Raw genomic sequence first — 10922 nt, forward strand, 5'->3', positions numbered from 1 at the left:
GTGACCTTGGGCAGGTGACATGCTCTCAGCCTCAGGGGAAGGCAATTGCAAACCTCCTCTGAACAACTCTTGCCAAGAAAACCTCACAATTGGTTCGCTTTAGGGTTACCATATGTTGGAAGGTACACAACAACAATAATAATGAGATAGGGTCTTCCACTACATCTAGGAGCAGCAGGACAGTTCAGTAGCTATAGGGCAAAGGTTTGGGGAACTCAGCACTGTTCTCGAAGAAATGGCTAAGGGGCACAGGAGGAATGGGCAAAGGCCTGCCCTTGCCACAGCCCAACATGATGCTGACTGCGGTGGACACCACTTTTCTGCCTTACTGTGGCCATAAGCTGAAATGAAGAAGCTATGCAAATAAAAGCTCCTCACTCTTCAAACACAGAAGCTACTGCTAAGCTTCAGAGATGTTTGGCCTGAAAAGACATCCCCCACAGTAAAAAAAAGATAGGGATGCATTGATGTCTACTGATTATATGCTTGTCCTGAAAACTACAGAGAGCATCCCTCTCTCCCTGCAGCTGCATTGTTATTATTACACATTCCTGAAGATTTCTCCTCTGCTTACTGTGTAGTACGCTCTACAGTCGCCTGTCTTGAACTGGCTCCTAAAGCAGGATATGTGAGTAAACTGACCACAGCCATTTCCTTCTTTAAAACAAAAGGACATTTAATAGGGTGTTGAATCTGATAAGGGATCTGCTTGTACTTATTGTAGAATATCTGCTACTCAGAAGCATTTAGCAATACTGTCAAGCTGAATCAGTGCTCCAGTAGGGATGCAGTGGGGGATGTGAAGAGGACACTGGTATGCACTTCTGCATCAGTACTGAGAAACTCTGGCACTTGAGATATTGTTGGACCCCAGTAGCCATCATCCCTTGCCAACATGGCCAATGATGAGGGGGGTGGTAACATCCCATTTAACGGTGGCTTAGTGGTTAAGACGCCAATTCTGATGATCAGAAGATCAGAAGGTTGGCAGTTTGAGGCTCGAGTGCTGCATGATGGAGTGAGCTCCCGTCACTTGTCCCAGCTTTTGCCAACTTAGCAGTTTGAAAGCATGCAAATACAGGTAGATAAATAGGTACCACTTCTCTGCGAAGGTAACAGTGTTTGGTGTGGTCATGCTGGCCACATGACCACCAGAGCAGTCCTCGGACAACGCTGGCTCCTTGGCATAGAAATGGAGATGAGCACCACCCCCTACAGTCAGTTACAACTAGACATTCATGTCAAGGGACTACTTTAACAGCCTATCACTTTTTTTTAAGGAGGGACTCTAGCCAAAACAGAAATAGGGAAAGTAATTTTTCTAGAGACAAATATCAGATTGTGGCCAGAATCCTCTTAATGAATTAGCACTGCCATAATACTCTGTTATCCCAGCTTGAGGCAGTTTTTGGAACAATGTGCCACGGCAGCAGAAGACAAAAAAGCAAACCATCGCTCTCTCCATAGAAGTCCTCATTGATAGCTCCCACGCCTCTTCCTGATCATAATCTGATCAACAGGATCACAGCCAATATCAGAGAACACAATCATCCTTGCTGGAAAAGTTAATATGCATGAAACTTGTGGGACTACTGCTAAAGGAAGAATCCTTAAGCATCCCATCTTCCCCAAGATGGCATCCCTCCAGATGTGTTATATGGGAACTGTATCCTAACACATCTGGAGGAGTGATGAGTTAAGGAAGGCTGCTTTGATGCAAGAGCAGCTGGAGCTGGAGATGAATTCAGCAATCTAGCTGCTCAAAACTGCTCACACCAATGGGGTGTTGTACAATTCAAGGATGAATTCAATGAACGTAGTGTGGAAATGCTATTGCACACTTCTGCCCCAAAGATTCAAACAATTAGGCCAGAGGTCAGTTCATTTTATTGTTTTTGTCTTATTTTTCCTCATTGGGTGGCAACTCCAGCTGGAGATGATCTCAGCAATCTGGCTGAGTGTATCATAGCGATACAGAAGTATGGTTGCTACTTCTTCTTCTTCTTCTTTTCCCCCCTCTTTCTTTTTCACAGGCCCTGTTCCTGTGTCATTAAAAACAACCCTGAATGACAAATGTGCTGCAGGTGAACCGTTCCATAGTGTGGAGGTATCTTATCATGGGAAATGATTTCTTTACTGAATAACCAGAGTTGGCTCTACTATTCAAATAAACGAGGCAGTGGCCTCAAGCACAAAGTATTGGAGGGCAGAAACTAGGGTGTGATATACAAATAGCATTGAATCTCTTCAGCCTGGACTCCCCAGGTGTAGTGTGTAAGTATATTTGGCATTTAGATTTATGCCAAAGGAATATTGTATTCCAAGTTCATGACTATCTAACAGGAGTATTTTTTCTAGATATTTGTATAGTCAGCCCTCCTTAACCACAGATTTTTTTATCCGCGGATTTAACCATCCATGGCTTGAAAATATTTTTAAAAAGTATAAATTCCAGATAGTAAACCTTGATTTTCCATTTTATATAAGGGACACCATTTTGCTATGCCATTGTATTTAATGAGACTTTAGCATACACTGATTTTGTTATCCACAGGGAGTCCTGGAATCAAATCCCAGTGTATACTAAGGGCCTTCTGTAGTAATGTGTGTGTGAGAGGGTGTGTCTGTGTGATTATTTCTTCAGGAGATTCATCAAAAATAGTGCAAATTCCCTAAATTAGTTTCCAAAGGTTCCTAAAGCTATTTTCTATGCATGCAAGTCTGCTGAGGCAGCCATTATATACTGCCTACATCTCTGTTCAGAAGAAGATGCAGGAAGTGATCTCAGAGAACAGAGGGGAAAAATAAAGCCTATGATTAGATATCTATACCTAGATCTATAAAGACAAGAAGGTGAAATGCCAGGATTGGTGTACAGTATCTGTCCATTATCCTTACAGCTACTTCAGTTTACTTGCTGCAGTATTAGTGTTTCAGTTTTCAGAATGGTAAACAACACTGTCCCTTCACCAGTGCTGAAGTAAGATTCTGCATACTGGAATGGAAAGAACTGCCTTTTTTCTTTCTTTCCTGAGCAGCTACATTTCTTGGAGCCAGTACTGTAAGTAGCCACATGACCAGTTGCTGTTAAAAAACATGGAAGAAAACATCCAGTTTGTACAAGTGGTTTGTCCAATCTTCTTACGGCAGCACCAGAAAATCGGTAAAAGTGAACAAAATGGCTTTCCGGAAAAGCATTTCCACCATATTTGAGCTCTTCATCAAGGACCTCCTGCTAAGCTTTCAAAGAACCCTAGAGTCCTAGAAAGCATGCTGCAGAGCTCTGGTGTTAATTTACCTAGTCACTCGTAGGATTTACACATTATAAAAGTCCAAGGCTTTTAAATCTGTGAACAGTTCAGCTCAAAGTGTCTTCATATGCTTTGGGGAGCCAGGGGTGCAGTGGATCCGAAGGTTGAAGACTCCGGACTTTTTGAATAGCAGGGACTATGACATTATATGCCTCTACCCCCTTGTTCTCTGTACTGCATTCTCATCAACAAGGCATTATTATAAACTAATCTCCTTGTAAGACAAAGTATTTTGGGATGGCTTGGCCTTAAGCAAGCAAGACCCATTGGCTTTGCAAAAGACCTGCTTCTGGTGGAAATGAAAATTGCTATAAATTATTTAGGAAGAGAGGGAGGGAGGGAAAGATCCAATGGTAACACCAGGAGTCTGCATAGTTGGGTCTCTGCCAAGACCCACACAACAGCATGTTACCCCAAGGTCTAGCTTCCCTCCACACCCCCTCTTTTTGATATCAGTTTGATAGTAAAGGGTTGTTTTAGGCATATGGCCAAGAGGGCACCCCAGTGCAGGAAGCCAGCTATGTCAGATAAGGACTTCCATGACCATATTTGGAAATCTGGCTGACTCAGCGGTTGGGAAGCCAGGATGCTTAGTCAGGATAGATCAATTAAGATTGGAATCTGCATAATCCCTTCACTGATAGGAGTGATGGTGGGTGATAGACCTTGGACTTACACATTAACAGCTGTCCAAGATTACTTCCCTCTGGGAGTGAGACTCCTTTGTCCAGAGACATTCACGGTGATTGTCCAGCCATCTACAGACTTCCAGTTCTATTCTTCCCTGCTGAGAACTTCACCTTAATCGTTAAACTGCCCCATGATATATATACCTGCTCAGGCACTACCAATTCGATCTTGTTTTGAGGTCAGACAGATACTATGTAGATATCTCACTTGACTTCTCAGCAACTACCAGCCACCCCAGATCCACAGGGAGTGTGCTGAGCCACCTTCATCTCATAGAATTAACAGACTGGAACCTCTACTTCTGTAATCAGGACAGTATCACTCTCTGTAATCCTAAAAATTACTATCTGCTACCACCTTTTATATCACTAGTTCTTATATGTGTGTGTGAATGTGTGGTTTTATGTGAAAGTTGGTTTCCTTTTTGCTGCTCTAAAAGAAACTACATTTGGATCTTGCATTCTGGGGTTATCTTTCTCAGAACGGGAATACACAGGCTTGATTCCTGCTTTTAGTTGCTCAAAGCCCTCTCAGCAGCTTCACTTGAGGTAATAAATTTTACCGTAAGTATTGGTTGTCTGTGCCTTCTGGGACTCTGGCATTTTGGGTAACAAGCCGTGACCCCACTACCAACTTCCAATGCTCCCAAGCCCTGTTACTCCTTTTCCTTGAGGTTGATGTCTATTCGCTTTCCTTCTAAGCAAATGAGGAGTGACAAGAGCAAGGGGAAGGAACAGGCAAGCTGCATGTAACTTACCTTCCTTCTCTGGATAGTAGCACATCTTGGCTCCAAAGAAAGAAAGTACATTAATGGCCAACAGTAACAGTGAAGGAAAGAAAGTCAGCATGGCATGGTTGTTTGAGTGTGGGAACTCTGGAGACCAGGGTTCAAATCCCCGTTTGGCGATGGAAACCCACTGGGTCTTCTTGGGCCAGTCACACACTCTCAGCCCCAGAAAATCCCATGATAGGTTCGCTTTAGGGTTGAAATAAATCAGAAGCAAGTTGAAGGCACACAACAACAGCAAACAGTGATGCAAACCTGGGAGTCCCCTCGGGGTATTTTGCTCAACATTATCTCAAAACCTGGAGCCCACACAGTAGGGAAAGTCTGGAGTATTAATATTTTCCAGATTCCACACAGAGAGGCATTGTGGCGTAATGGTTGGAGGGTTGGACTGAGAGTTGGTAGAGCCAGACAGGGAGGAAGGGAAGTCATGTTGTACTCTCCCTCAAGCTCACTGGAGGAAGGAAGCACATTTGTGGTGGGAAATGCACCCAGGAAGAAGACATGATTTTTGTTTCTTGCTCTATGCGCCCACGTGTTTGGAGAATCTGTGTCTCCACCCTTTTGGATTTAATGTGTTTACTGTAACAAAGAATGGTGGAATCGTTGCCCAGGCAACTATGTAAAGCCACTATCAAAGAAAGCCTGTTAGCGATCCAAACCATGAACACTAAACCAACTGAGAAACCATCATGTTTCGGTACAGATCATCACAAAAAGAAAGGCCTTTTATTACATCTTGTACAGTATGCTTTCATTTAAAAAACAAAAACCTTTGTTTTCTTTGTTAACATTATTTCGTGTGTTACTCAGAGCATTGTAAACATTGCAAACATAGGATGCTTAATGGAGCACACCAAGGAATTCTACAAGAAATCAGGATGTGTTTTGTAGACCATAGCAAAGCATTTGACTGCATAGATCACAATAAATACAGTGGTGCCTCGGGTTACGAAATTAATTCGTTCCGCCATTCCTTTCGTAACCCGAAAATTTCGTAACCCGAAACACTTTTCCGTTAGCACTGGAAAGCCTATAGCTGCACTTTGCAGCATTTGAATTTCGCGCCGAAATGAATTTCGTAACCCGAAAAATATTTCGTAACCCGAAACAGTTTTTGCCAATCCAACTTTTTCGTATCCCGGAAATTTCGTAACCCGATCATTTCGTATCCCGAGGCACCACTGTAAATAAAACTATGGATGGCACTTAAAGTCATGAGAATGCCAACACATCTGAGGGTCATTATGAGAAATCTGTACTTAGGGCAAGAGGCTACAGTTAGAGCAGAATACGGAGAAACAGAATGGTTCCCAATTGGCAAAGGGATCAGGCATGGCCGCATCCTTTCACCCAACCTGTTCAACTTGTATGCAGAAAATATCATAAGAAGAGCAGGCTTGGACACAGAAGAAGGAGGAGTGAAGATAGGAGGAAGGAATATCAACAGTCTAAGATATGCATATGACACAATACTACTAGCGAAAACCATCACAAACTTGGAACATTTATTGTGGAAGGTCAAAGAAGAAAGTGCAAAGGCAAGCCTACTGCTGAACATAAAGAAAACAAAAATAATGACCATGGAGGAACTACATAAATGCAACCCAGACAATGAGGAAATTGAAATAGTCTAAGATTTCCCATACCTTGGATCAAACACAAATCAGAATGGAGATTGCAGTCATGAAATCAGAAGAAAACTAGGAATGAGAAGGGCAATTTATTATTATTATTATTATTATTATTATTATTATTATTTATATAGCGCTGTAGATTTGCACAGCGCTGTACATAAAAACAATAAATATAAAAGAGTAAACCTGCCTATGGCGTACAATCTAAGAAATAGTAGGATAATACATATAAAATACATAGCAATACAGGAAATGATTCAATAAAACAGGCAACAAAAGAACATCAAATAGCAAGTGACAATCATGCAATGCCTGGGAACGCTTCCCTGAACAGGATGGTCTTCAACTCCGTTTTGAAGCTGGTTAAAGAAGTGATGGCTCTTGCTTGTGGAGGAAGAAGGTTCCAGGAGTGAGGGGCAGCGAGTGAAAAGGGGCAAATCCAAGATGGGGCAGAGGAAATCCTGGGCTGAGACAGGAACCCTTGACTACCAGAACGGAGGGCCCTAGTGGGAAGGTGAAGAGAAATAAGGTCTGATAAGTAAGGAGGGGCCAGTCCATGGAGGGCTTTAAATGTCGACAGCAGGAGCTTATACTGAATGCGGAAAGGGAGGGGGAGCCAGTGAAGGGATGCCAACATAGGAGAGATGTGGTCAGAGCGGTGGGTGGAAGTGATAATGCGTGCAGCTGAATGCTGGACAGAGATTAAAGGACGGAGGTGAGAAAAAGGGAGCCCAGCCAGGAGGACATTACAGTAATCAAGTCGTGAGATCACTAGGGCATGGACCAGGATCTTGGCAGCAGAGGCGGAGAGATATGGTCGGATTTTGGCAATATTGTACAAAAAGAATCTACAAGCCTTGGCTGTGGTCTGGATCTGAGGGATACACGACAGAGAAGAGTCAAAGATAAAGCCAAGACTGCGGGCTTGCTGGACTGGTTGAATAGAAATGTTGTCCACAGAGACAGAAAAGGAGTGTTGAAGGGTGGACTTAGGAGGAAAGACAAGAAGCTCCGCCTTGGACATGTTGAGCTTCAACGCCGATGGCGCATCCACTGCAAGATAGCCGTGAGACAAGACGAAACTTGCTGTTCAAGCCTTGGAGAAAGGTCAGGGGTGGAAAGATACAACTGGGTGTCATCAACATACAGATGGTAGGAAAAACCAAAAGAGCTAATGAGTTTACCTAAGGACAGTGTGTAGAGAGAAAACAGAAGGGGACCCAGAACAGAGCCCTGGGGAACTCCAACAGATAAGGGAACAGGTGAAGAAGTCTGACCGCCTGCAACCACTGCAAAAGATCTGCCTGACAATTATGAAGAAACTAGACAAAATTCTGAAGTGTAAAGATATACAGCTGAACACTAAAGTTGGAATTATCCAAGCCACTGTATTCCCTATTATCATGTATGGATGTGAGAGCTGGACAGATAAGAAAGCAGATAAGAGGAAAATCAATTTATTTGAGATATGGTGCTGGAGAAGAGTGCTGAGGATACTGTGGACAGCCAAAAAGACAAACAAATGGGCCCATCAACAGATCAAGCCAGAAATCTCCCTGGAAGCCTAGATGATCAAACTGAGGCTGTCGTACTTTGACCACATCCTGTGAAGGCATGACTCACTAGAAAAGACAATAATGCTAGGAAAGGTGGAGGGCAGAGGAAGAGAGGAAGACCACAAGCCAGATGGATAGACTCAATCCTAGAGATCACAGGCCTGAATCTATAAGACATAAGCAGAGCAGTGGAGGACAGGGAGTCTTGGAAATGTCCCATCCACAGGGTCACCATGAGTTGAGGTCGACTCAAGGCAGTTAACAAATCAACAGAGGATTTCAGTAAACTGAAAAGTAGCTAAATGTAGAATCTTCTACATGCCTACTCAGAATTCAAGGGAACTTTCTTCCATAATTGTGTGTGTATTGTTTTCCAGATGCGTTGACCACAAATAATAATAATAATAGGAATAACAAAAATTGAAGTCCAACACATTGTCCAGTGGACAAAGGATGGTGTATCAGATTGTAGTTACTATAGTGCTATGATTCTACTGTAACTGTCATGGCTGCATCCTATAGAAGTCTGACGCTTGTGGAGGCATTAGTTCTATCTGGATAAGTCTATAAATGCCTCTTCCTAACCTGAAAATCCCAGGATTCCACAGGATGCAGCTGTGGCTATTAAAGCAGAATCACACCATTATAAGTGTTTAATATGTGTAAGGAACCAGCATGATGTAGTGGGTTGAGCATTGGACTATGCTTCTGAGAACCAGGGTTCAGTTTCTCACTCAATCATGGAAACCCACTGAGTGAACTTGGATGAGTCACACTCTCTCATTCTCAGAAAACCCCTTGTTAGGGTCATCTTACGGTTACCATAAGTCAAAAACAACTTGAAGGCAAATGACAACAGCAATGTAAGAGGGTCCCATTACACTTACAAATAGTTAAACAGTAGCTCTGCCAGACACAAGAGAGGAATGGACACAGCAGAAAGAAATTATCATCACTTCTAGTATTTACCCTTAAAGACAATGAATGACCCTAGTGAAGCTATCTAGTCACTCCTGGCTTTGGCTTGAATTAGTTTTTTCCTTGCATCACTATGAATCCAGACATGTAGGGTTTCTTGAGACGCCTTTCCTTCGATTAGCTAACTACTTGCCTAATGTGACTGACTCCCAGCCGTGACTCATGGGAAGGAATCATTTGCAATTTGCTGGCCATCAGCAGAAACACATCCTTTTCAAGGCTAACCTATTACCACAACACAACCACAAAGTTTTACCTAGGCCATGCCCTTTTACCCCAGTAGTAGATGTTAAGTGGATTGCTCAGTCCTTCTAGCTTTTGTAATGCATGACTTTTGCTTCTGGGATACAGATGAAAGGCCCAGCCAAGACATTTGGCTGCCAGAGGCAAAAAGACAAGTTGGCCCCATCTCTGTGCCACATGTAAAAGCCAGATTGACAGGCAGTTGAAGATTACTTGAAGGGGCAGTGGCAGCACTGCGGTTGGTGTCACCTGGTGTTGGTGTGTAAAAAGGACTAGTGTGTGTGTGTGTGTGTGTGTGTGTGTGTGTGTGTGTGTGTGTGTAAACAGATTTCTCCACCCACCTTCCTTCCTTCCTTCCCTCCATCTATCTTGCTTGCATGCCCCAAAACTGGCCAGCCGCCACCCAGCCAAAATGTTGCTGAGGGGAAAGCTTCCTTCTCTACATCCAAAGGCCAGTTTAGGGAGTGTAGAACAGCTATATGGGGCAGATATGACTCTCTCCTCTGAAGCAAGGGAGTGGCCAGGGAACTGAGGAGAAACAGCAGGGGGGAAGCTCCCCTGAAGATGCTTCATGGAGGTAAAAAGAGACTATCCACAGCCAGGCCATAATCTTATTTATATTAACTGAGAGAACATCTGTCCTGGAGAAATAATGCAGTTTGACACCACTTTAACTGCCATGGCTCCACCCTACAGAATCCTGGGATTTGTCATTTTTTGCGGCACCAGCACACCATGGCAGAGAATGTTAAAGACATTGTAAAACTAAGGCTGTCATACTTTGGTCACATCATGAGAAGGCATGACTCATTGGGGGGGGGGGACAATAATGCTAGGAAAGGTAGAGTGAAGTAGAAAGAGAGGAAGGCTGCATGCTAGATGGATCAACTCTATTAGGGAGGTCAAGGGTAGGAGTTAACAGCAACTAAGTAGAGCAGTGGAGGACAGGAGTGTTGGAAATGTCTCATCTACAGGGTTGTTATGGGTCGAGATTGACTGGATGATGGATAATAACAAAACAAACATACAAATCCCATAATTCCATAGAATGGAACTACAACATTTAAAGAGGTGTCAAACTTCATTATTTCTACAGCATAGATGCATCTGCAGAAAATCAATTACACTGGAGTTTACACCCAGTTTGTGCCCAGGAAGCACTGTCCCAGAACACTGTCCTAACTGAAATGATGAGCAAGCCAGATGCTCCACTACTATTCCACCAAGGACTTTTTCACACAGGAGGAATGTATCTCCATCCCGAAAGAAAAGAAAGTGGGGCCAATTTGGAAATGTACACAATTACACAAGAGAAGATTTCCAAACAGCACAGGCAATGGGCCCTAAACACTGACCAAACTCCTTCCTTTGGAGCAGAAAATAAGCTAGGGCGGGCTGGAGTATATGTATGCATTGGAGAGAGTGGCATGGGGATGGCTGTTGAGCTCCTTCAACTCTACTTGACTACACACAACAACAGCTCCCTTGGTAGGCCCCATGAGAACCAATCATCAGCAATGTCAAGGGTGCTGTTGTGGAGGGCATAAAGGTCCCCTGTTTATTTGCCTGATCCCGTGCAGTTTGTGCTGCTTTAGCTGGCAGGGCCTCCCTCTCTCATTTCCTCTGCCCATTGTTCTGACTTTTTCAATATAGGGAAATACTCAAAAATTATCCTCATACTTTTGCCAAGGAATGTATTGGAGGGAGGATGGGGCAGGCG

The sequence above is a fragment of the Sceloporus undulatus genome, chromosome 2 (genome assembly GCF_019175285.1).
Source record: "Sceloporus undulatus isolate JIND9_A2432 ecotype Alabama chromosome 2, SceUnd_v1.1, whole genome shotgun sequence".
NCBI classification, from domain to species: domain Eukaryota; kingdom Metazoa; phylum Chordata; class Lepidosauria; order Squamata; family Phrynosomatidae; genus Sceloporus; species Sceloporus undulatus.